Below are 10,148 nucleotides of genomic sequence, written 5' to 3' on the forward strand. Positions count from 1 at the left end.
CTTGAAAATCGGGATAGCTTCCAGTCAGCTGGGACCTCTCCAGATTCCCAAGACCATTCAAAAATCATCGTGAGAGGTTTTGTAATGAGATCAACCAGATCTTTCAGGATTCTTGATTGAATCCCATCAGGCCCCATAGATTTGCAGGGTTCCAGCTGGAGCCACAGAACCCTCACAATTTCAGGGTGGGTTGGTTGTTGATCATTCTCACAGTCACGGTCCTCCAGCTCACGGCACTGAGACCCTCCTGGTCTGTCATCTGTGTTGAAGACAGAGGCAAAGAAAGTGTTAAACACCATGCAGGGGTATAACAGAGATAGGGTGTAATGGAGATAACCTGCAAAGGATTTCAACAATCAAAATGCTTGTGTTTGCTGTGATAGGAACCCATTAAAGGTACACAGAGACCTTTCAAATTACAAGGGAGCTGATGCATTCAGCAGTATTCTGCAGTCATGTAATGATAGAACCACATATCCTTAAGATGAAGATAAGAAAGGCTACTGTAATAAGCATGGACTAAAATGTTCAGAGTTTCAGCTGCATATACAAATAGAAAAGTCTAGGTCTTATAGACATTCTTCAGAAGCCTAGACATAGCTTTGCACTCATACATCAATCCCACAGAGCTCCACTATAATTGCTATCAGTATTGCCAAAGTAGGAATAGAACAGTAGTAAAACAAAGCATTCTTGAGTTAAAAAAAAAAAAAAAAAAATCAAGTGATAGATATAGGGATTTGGACAGTCACTAAAAGTAACTTTGTCTTTTTCAAATGTGTTTGCAGGAAAAACTGGTGATACTCTCTGGCCTTTAGTTAATCTCCCTTTATGAATATAGATCTTTTTCTTGTGTTTCATACTAATCTATTTTCATATGGAAGAAGGAGTAGCCATACAGCTGAAAGTCAAAGCAACTTGGTTCCAGAGATCATTTAAAAGTTTGTCATCCAAGAATTAGCTCTTCCTGACATTTTTTTCAAAACACTATATTGCTTGTATCTTCCTGATTTTTTTCAGGCTTTCTTTCGTGCTTTTTACTACAGTTTTTCAGCCTGTTCACCTTCTGTATCCTTTCCTTCGTAGGTCTCCCATACAGTCATACTTAAATAATCCATAACTCTTGTATCAACACAACCACTATTTATATATGTCTGTTTGCTTAACTGACCCTTTTTTTTTTCAATTCTTTTTCATTCTTATTTAATTTACTCATTCTGGTACTTCCTCTTAGTGTATACATTTTTATCCTTCTGCGCTTTACAAGCAATAGATACCGGAACTATCTATGTAAACATTTAAAGAATAAATATTTTGCTGCAACTCTTAATGTAAAACTGTCTTGATAATTTTAAAAATAATACTGCAGAATAACTCTGACAATCAACTTATCAACTTTATTATAAATGAATCGGAGACCTGTATCTCTCTGTGCCCTTTCCTGTCCATTTAAAACATATCTCCCTGTTTCTCTGATTTGTGCTGGGAAGAACTGAGATGAATCACCACCTTTTTATGAAAGTGTTGTACGTGAACCTTTATTTTTAGGTACATAAAAGACTTACAACACTTACTTCTCCAGCAAAATAAATAAAATACATTTTTTTAAGCTTTGGGTTTTTTATAAATTAATAAGTTTTATCATCTGAGAGTAAACATGGCTCTAGTATAAAAATAAATATTGGAGTCTTGATAAAAGAAATTGGTTTTTAGAAGAAGGAGACAGGACTTTCATGAACAAGGAATGAGAAATGTTTCTAAACATAGGAAGAGACATAGAAAAAACAGCAATGTGAGAAGCTCAAAAGGCAGAAGATCAGAGAGACCCAAGAAAAGAGCAAGTGAATGAGGGGAAAGAGGGGGGAAAAAAGATCAGAAGCAAGAAATGTGAACATCAATTTGTGGTAAAAGAAAATCAAGTAAATCCTAGTGAATGAATGTAAGACAGGGAACAAAATCATAGTACAGTGGTTTTTGCAGTGCAGTGACATAGTTATGAGTGTGTAGACAAAAAGGGTGTAGTCAACTTAATAATATATAGGCAGCAAAGACTTTACCTAAATTTCCTGATTTATCACTAAGAAAGAGACTTTTCCCATATTTTTATCTACTCTACATGTCTTTGAGACCAACTGTGGATTTTATTCCATCAGCATTTCAACTGCTGTCATATTATTTCTAGATACGTCATATTATCTCTAGATACATCAGTACATCAGTATAGATTCACAGTTTGTATCTATTTCATAAAGAAGTTATAGTCATAGAATTTTTAAATGCTACATCTTAATATCATCCACATGCAAAAAAATTTCATTGCCAAAAATACTAACATACAGTTCTAGTGCTTATGAACACTTCTAGTGCTAATGAAGAACATTTACAGCAGTAAAAACCTTGATGTATGTCACACAGAAATAGTGACACACTCAGAAGACCAAGCCATTACTCTCAGAGTTAAAAATGCAAGTCAAAGCTAGTGTGAAATGGCCTACTGAGGTATTCCAAGATGGATGTGCAATGAAATTCCCCAATGCATGTACATATAGATAACCTTATGCAAAAATGAGAAAACACAAGTGGATTCTGGATTTTTTAGGGGTTTGTTTGTTTGTTTGTTTGTTTGTTTGTTTTTGAGATTTGGGCTATAAATCTAACATAATGAAATTTAATTTAATTTCATTTTCATTCTTTGGTGAAAATCTTGCAAAACATTTCTGTTTGCAAACTAGACTTGCACTATTTTACTCTCCTGATACTTTTCTGCAATGATTTTATTGTTTATGGAAAATCAGATTTAAGCTTAGGTCAGCTTTTTTGTTTTTTCCGATTACAGATGATTCATTCCCAAAGTGAAGAAGTTGAAGGGTCTGACAGATCTGAAATATATCTCCATCCCTCATGGTCTGTAACTGCTTCTCTTTCCCCTTCTTGTAATTCCCAGAAGTGACAAATATTCTTTCAAAGGACAACAAAATGTCAGAAAAAGTGTTACAAGAAAAATGCAGCTCACTTATTTCAGGGTGAGATACTGCAAAGTGGCTGTAACCAGTGAAATCAGGAATAAACAGCTATTGAAGCAAGCAATTATGATCAATTCTTATGCTCTTGCCCAGAACTAAATCTGCCAGTCCAGTGCGTACCATGGAGGAATACGTATTAAAAAAATACAAAGAGCTGGAAAAGTCCAGATCAATGTATCGTGTAACAGAATTGTCAGTATGATATTTAATATTCAGTGTGATATATCTGATTACCTGTGGTCTAAGTTCAACTGCATAGAAGTAGAAGGTATGCCACTCATCCCATATAAATTTGATACTCTCACTATTTGTTACAGTAAAGTACTGACACCAAAATGCAGAATTAAAAAAAAAAAAAATCTGTAGGAAAATTAATGGTAAAGAACTGAATTGTGTTTTGAGCCTTCCTTTGTGAAATGTTGCGTACTTCACTTTTTGTCTATCATTTTTTGCTGTCCCAGAGATATATGAACTGAAGAAACTCTGTACATAATAATAAACTTCAAACTTGCATTTACAGTTATTTAGAAAGATTGACGAGCACTGCTACTTTCAAAATGTAATTTTTGAAAGATATGTTACTAGAGCAGGCACTCCTGTGAACAAACTTGTGTCATGATGGAAAGATGAATTTGGTGGTCTCATTAGGGAAAACCCTGTGGTAACATGAGGCTTGCCAGCTTTCTGAGAAACAGATGACAAGGCACAGTGGCTTATTGGCAAACTCACCATCATGACTGGAAAATGCATATGAGATCCTTTTCTTCTTCTGTGGAGCATTATCAGGGTTTTAATAGTTCTTTTCACCTAGACTAGTGTTTATGTAAGGAGTCACAAACCTGTCTGTCCACCTCAAGATGTGACTGCTGCATGTAGGGTTAGATGGAGATGAGAAGGGTGTGTGAGGTAAGTCAAGACTGGAGTGCTGCTGCCTCTAGAACTGTAACCTCATTACTCAGTCTCCGAACAGCTTTATGTCAGAGGGAAACCAGAAACCTACACTGGAATCCAAGCAACTTCGTACAGAGAAACCTGCAAGATAAAATAGCAGGTTCTTCCTCTGAAGGTTTGTGCTTATCACTGGTTAACAAGGCTAACAAAAACAACTTCTGTTTGCTATCAGAAACATGAGTAAGAGCAACCGCCTCACTGAGCTTTCTCTGCCTGCAGAGAAATGAGAATTTATTTCTTCTAAATTCAGATCTGGCTACTGTCATTCATGCCTTCATCATTCTGACACTGCTTTTCTACAGTGCATTTCATCTGGGGCAGCACTACTTTATTTAATCAGAAGATTCAGTGAACTGCAGTGAAGGCACTTAACAGTCACTTAACGTGCTGAATTTTTTCACTGTTAACTTCAAACTCATTTTCCTTATAATCCATGTCCTAAGAATATTCAAGAGGTCTAAAAGCTCAGATATTAATACTAGCAGTTTGAAATACTAATTGCAAATAGTATTTTAACATCAGAATTGCAGATATACTGGCTTGAGTTTCAAAGACAGTAAGTAAAAAGTTCTTAGTCACAGGCCATATATGATTAAATTTTGTCACTACATAATTTTGAAGCACTAATGAGCACTTTACTGCATATGTGTCAAATCTCATGTGCAGATTTACAGCATTTATTGTGCTTTATGCTTATGTGAAACTGCCTTCTTTCTTACTGATGGATGGATGTAGAGTAAACAATGTCACCTTCATATTTTCTTGTGGATGTGCTGTATAAACAGCTTAGGTTTTTTCTATAAATTTATGTGGCTTTATTCCTAAACAGAATTTCATCAGCTTTTCACTACTGAGCATTGTATTTTAAAAAATAAATCATTCGGTGCACTGTTTATATCACAAGATTTGGGGAGTATTTTTTTAAGTATTTGTTTTCCTCATAATGTTTTAATGTCCAAATTTAGGTTTTATAATTTCTACAGGAAAAAAAAAAAACACATAGCATTGGGGCTTATTAAATGCATAAATAGAAAATTTAACATATTAGCCCCTGTTAAAAGTCAGTTAGGAAAGGGCAGTAGAGTCATCTTACCAAGTGACATTTCTTTCCTACTGTAAACACAATTTTTCAGCCACCTTTTAAGCTCTTAAAAATTCTAGTCAAGGTATGGTACGTCTAGTATGATAGTATCCTGATATGGATGGTCAACTCTTCCAGGAATAAGCCATGCCCAGAAAAAATGAACACCTTTCGTACTAACATTAACACACCCTGATTAAGATTTAGTTCTTGTTTCTAGATGCTCGTTCATGCTGTTACCTCTTTTAGCATGCTTATTCCTTTGATGTAAAATGTTGATGTTCCTATGGAACTTGAAATTCCATATAGTTATAATTTTTTTATGGTTTGAACTTTATTCACTGTAAATTGGAACATCCCAGAACAGCACCATTTTCATATTGCTACTTATTTATAGCTTATTCATAATTACTATTTATAGAATAAGTGACTGATTTTCACTAGGACATAAACTCAGATTTTTCAGAGATCAACACCAATTTTAACCATGTTAAAATAAGGTGCATAAAGTAACTGTTTCTGAGTAAAAGTCATAGATCAAGAGGTTACTCCATTGTCATTTCTTGAATTGAGACACTGTCCAAATATTTGATACCCAGGAGAAAAATTGAGCCCTCTGTGCCATTAATGCTTTCCCATGGCTTGTCATTCAACAAGTCCAGCAGAGCAATGCCTGAGGCTATGATGAGATTGTTGAAGATCACTTAAAAGTATATATAGTCCTGCCATCATCACAGAATAGTACATTGCCTCTGAAGGGATTAACCAGAGAAGATAATTTTTTTCAGATGGGTTTTATCTCCATCTTTTCCCCATTAAAAGAAACATTAAAAATGTAGAAATCCTAGTTTGAGTTCTATCCTAAGGTTTTATCAAGTAACAAGGACATAAATATTAATGTTGGCTGGTAATTCTGATCCTGAATCTCATTAGTCAGTGGAACTAACCTTTCATGTTCATTTTTCTGCTGGCCTTGAATGTGACCTGTGTTGTATGGCTGGTAGAGGACAAAACTAATTCCAAAACTTCCTCTTTGGTGAAAAAGAGGGCTCTGTGTTGGCTCTTTAATAGTCATCATATGTAGTGTTTCACAGGGTACAACTAGTCTCCTTGGGTACAAAACAGATGGTTGAAACTGAATAAAAGTGATACTGGGGGGAATACAAGAACGAATTGTACCAAAACTAACTTTATGCTTTGTTATAGGCCCCAGATGAGCAGTAATGTGAATGTGAACTCTCAGACTGAAGCCAGATTGGCCTCTAATCCCTCTAAAGTGATAATGTCATTAAACTGGATTTTTTTTTCTTTTCCACATCTGCTAACTTGAAAGTCTCCATTACGTCCTTTCACATATTCCCCAGAGTAACACAATTTGTTGTGTCACTCAGTGCTCTTAACTTCTGCGTTCCAGGGCTCTTGGGCAAGGCCTTGAAGACACTCATCTCTTCTGAGGGAATTGTCACACAGAAAATACACCATGTCAAACATCTAAGTTTATCCCTACCAGTCATTAATTTTTAGCTTTTAACATTCCCACTGTGCAAGCATGAATGCAACCATGAATCCCTAGTGTTTAGGGTCCAGAGCGCTTCAATCATTTAGGAACATCACTACTTCTAGATGGACATGAAAACTCAGTCTTTTAAATACCAGTTTTGAACATGGACATGAATAATCTCTATCTTTTTGTCTTCACACATTTGTCTTCTTGACTTTCTGTGGGGCTTTGGGCCAGAACTGATGGGCTAACACAGGTAGAGATTCCAAAGGTGAGCTTTGGCAGGCAGGATTCCCAGGCATTCTAGTAGGCAGACTCAGGCAGCACCTGATAGCACATTTCCAGATTCACTGTCTGAATGGACAGCAAACAGCTTTTGGATCAATAAAGATTACATCCCAGAATGCAGCAGAGGTATCAGCAGAGACCATGCTGATACCACTGGGAGCAGGTCATCATTGTAAGTAATTAGCAGAATTGCTTAACTTCAATTACTGCTGTGGAATGGTAAAGACACTAGGCTGAAGCCTAATCAGAAATTAAAGACAGAACAGAAAATTAAAATTCAGATTGTCAAACTAAAGGAAAATAAAAAGAGGTCTGGTCTGGCTTAGTTCTGAGAATTCTGGGTCTTTGTTCTGTATCAACATACTGGATTCATGGTTGCTAGCATTTTATAAAAAATATTATATTCAGTTGTTAAAAATCTATGTCCAATCACCTAAGCCATTTTTCTCTTGAGTCTGTCTTTCAGTTGATATTTATTAAATAAAAATGTACTTTCTGCTTTTATAGTCCTCTTTTCTGCTGTTACTTGGCAACTCATTGTTTTAAAATTGCTCCTTTGGCAGACTTTGCTGCCAAATGTGTTTCAGCTGACCTGCTCATGGTTCTTAGCAGTACTCTATTGCACACAAACCAGGAAGACCTGCTTATTTAGTGTCCATCTCAATAGGAAACACTGCCCAAACTGCACTTTTCAGTTCACAGGCAATTTTGTGTGGCAATATTTTTGGTGAGCTGGTCTAATTGGAGTGGGTGTATTTTGAATCCAGTCCTCCAAAGAATAACTCAGAAATGTCATATAAGTAACACTAAAGAAAGGAAATATATAATACTGCTATTCCCTTAATACCACAGAGACAAAAACTTATATAACAGATGGTAGAATAAAGTCAGTCCTAAAAAGCCTTTGTAAACATACTCTTTGGCAATGAGGTTGAGCGTTGCTATTATTGTTAAGACTGCACTAGTTTTGTTTATTTTCTCTAAACTATAACATTAATGAAAAAAAAAGGCACTTCTTTTTTGAATTATCAGTTTTCTCCTTATCTGATTTAGATGTATAGTCTAAAAATAAACAGCATTTTCCTGGAATGCCTGAAAACTATGATCTGTGAAGTAAATAAGTATCATTTGGAGTTAAAAAGAACCTTTTATATTGGTAATTTCAATTCAGCGAAAAGTCTTTTAAGTATTATATCCTGGATAGTAACACAGGAAGTTTCTGTGGTAAAAGCAAAGTAGTTTATTAGTAAGTGAACTGTCAAAAAATATATTCTGTCTCCATGGCATAAGTGCATGCATGTGGGCATTTCCTCCACATTCCATGTCTGCGCATCTGTAAACAGCCTTTGATGAAATATTTTTTAGGAATTCTACAGTACAAACATTCATTTTTAAGATCATGTAAACTTATCTACAGGTAAGTCTGGTTGCAAATGACAATTTGGAAGACAAGATTTTGCTTTTAATGCTGCTGATTTTTCATAAGATCTTTTTCAATTAATTAATTCCTAAATAAGCATTGAATGTAAATATTTTCTAGAAACAAATAAATTTTCTGAAGTGGAAAAAATAATTTTCCTAGAAGACATAAATAAACATGGTTCAAAGAACATAAATAAATAGCAATGTGTTCTTGGACTTCCTTTTTTATGTTTAAGAGAGCATGGTTTATCCTCTGACAGAACTCAGTAATCTCAGTTATTATCAATCTAATGTCTAATATCTATCAATTTAATTTCCTATCAAGTAGGAAATTAAAATCAAAACTAAACTGAATACAATTTGTTCTATTCACAGTTTTACTTATACTAGTTTCAAAGGTAAGAAGAAAAATTAACTCTAAAAGCAGTGCAAAGATTTTAAACATATGGGAATTAAAACATGACTCTATGCTTTTTCTTTTTTTCTGGTAAATAGTGGGTTATTTCTACTCTTTCTTATTTCACTAAAGAACAAAATCCCTGTATCTATGCAGCTACAAACTTCAGCAAATTTCTGACTTCAAACTTGTGACTCAGGTCTGCCTGTAGTTAATTTAAAGCTTAGTTCACTGTACACTATATGATAAGAATAATAATGAAAAGTTGTCAGCACTAGGAATATCATGGAACAAGATTAATGTCGAATTTAGAAAATGTGGAAAGTGTTTATTTCACTGAAAAGTTGAGCAAAAGCATTTTGGGTGTCATTGCTTTATATGTGAGATTAGAACAAAACAAATTGAAGTTGTTTAAATCAATAACAACTATCAGACATAGATCTGCAATGATGTTTCTAAGCAGTCACTTTAGTTCCTGGGTTCATAGTTCTGGGTTATCAAGAGATGGAAAATGATAGATGGATATAAATTATGCACAGCTTCTAAGCTTTCTGCTTTCCTTTTAAAGATTTTAAAAATTTACTCAGCTCTGACTCCTGGCTGCCTACAGCCTATTATTTCCTAATCCAAAGCGTGACTATGCAGCAGGAGAGCAGAACATGTTTAAAGCAGTTTCCTTTGATGAACAAACAGTTTCTTCTTCTCCTGTCCTTGTTGGCTGGGATTAAGGCTTCTGTAGGAACAAAAGCAGCAGCACATGACTCCACTGCAGAGCAGGGTCTCCTTCAAAAGCAGGGAGAGCTAAACTTCTGTATGCCCTAGGTATCATTTGGCAAAAAAGTAGGTTGTCGTACATAAAGCTGGACTGGTGGTTACATAAGACCCTTGAAGTCTCAAATTTCTGGGTGCCTAGACTTGTGAATCCTGCTCAGCTCCATTATGTAACCTGGTGTGAGTTTGCTCAGTGCAATAGCCAATTTTCTGTGTGTGTATGTATATATGTACATATATAGAGAGAGACACAGGGAGAGTAAACATATTTGTACGATCTATGTAGTGTATAGGGATTATATTTACCTATATGTATGATATATATATATATACACACCTCTATGTAATTTATATGTGTGTCTGTGTATCTTGATATATATATATATTTGAATGTATACATATATTGATAAGCATATGGATAATTTATTTTCAGTAGCCTAATATACTTTTCTACTTTTCTTTATGATTTGAGTAACATAGCGTTCTGTATTTTTTCTCCTTTGTTTTCTTTTCCCATGGCCTCCACATTTGTGTAATCTTCTATCATCTATTTTATCATAACTGCTCTTCTCTTGGCTCAGCTGCATATTAGTTGCCACTCACACTGCTGGAGCTGTTTCCAACCTGGATTCAAATGGTACTGTTGGCCTCAGTGTAAAAGAAGCTGCAGCCAAGATAAAGTGTACAGATGATAGTACCCAGAAAAGCACTTAA

Source organism: Empidonax traillii, unplaced genomic scaffold (assembly GCF_003031625.1).
Source record: "Empidonax traillii isolate 1590-97213 ecotype Southwest subspecies unplaced genomic scaffold, ASM303162v1 scaffold119:size1479319, whole genome shotgun sequence".
NCBI lineage: Eukaryota > Metazoa > Chordata > Aves > Passeriformes > Tyrannidae > Empidonax > Empidonax traillii.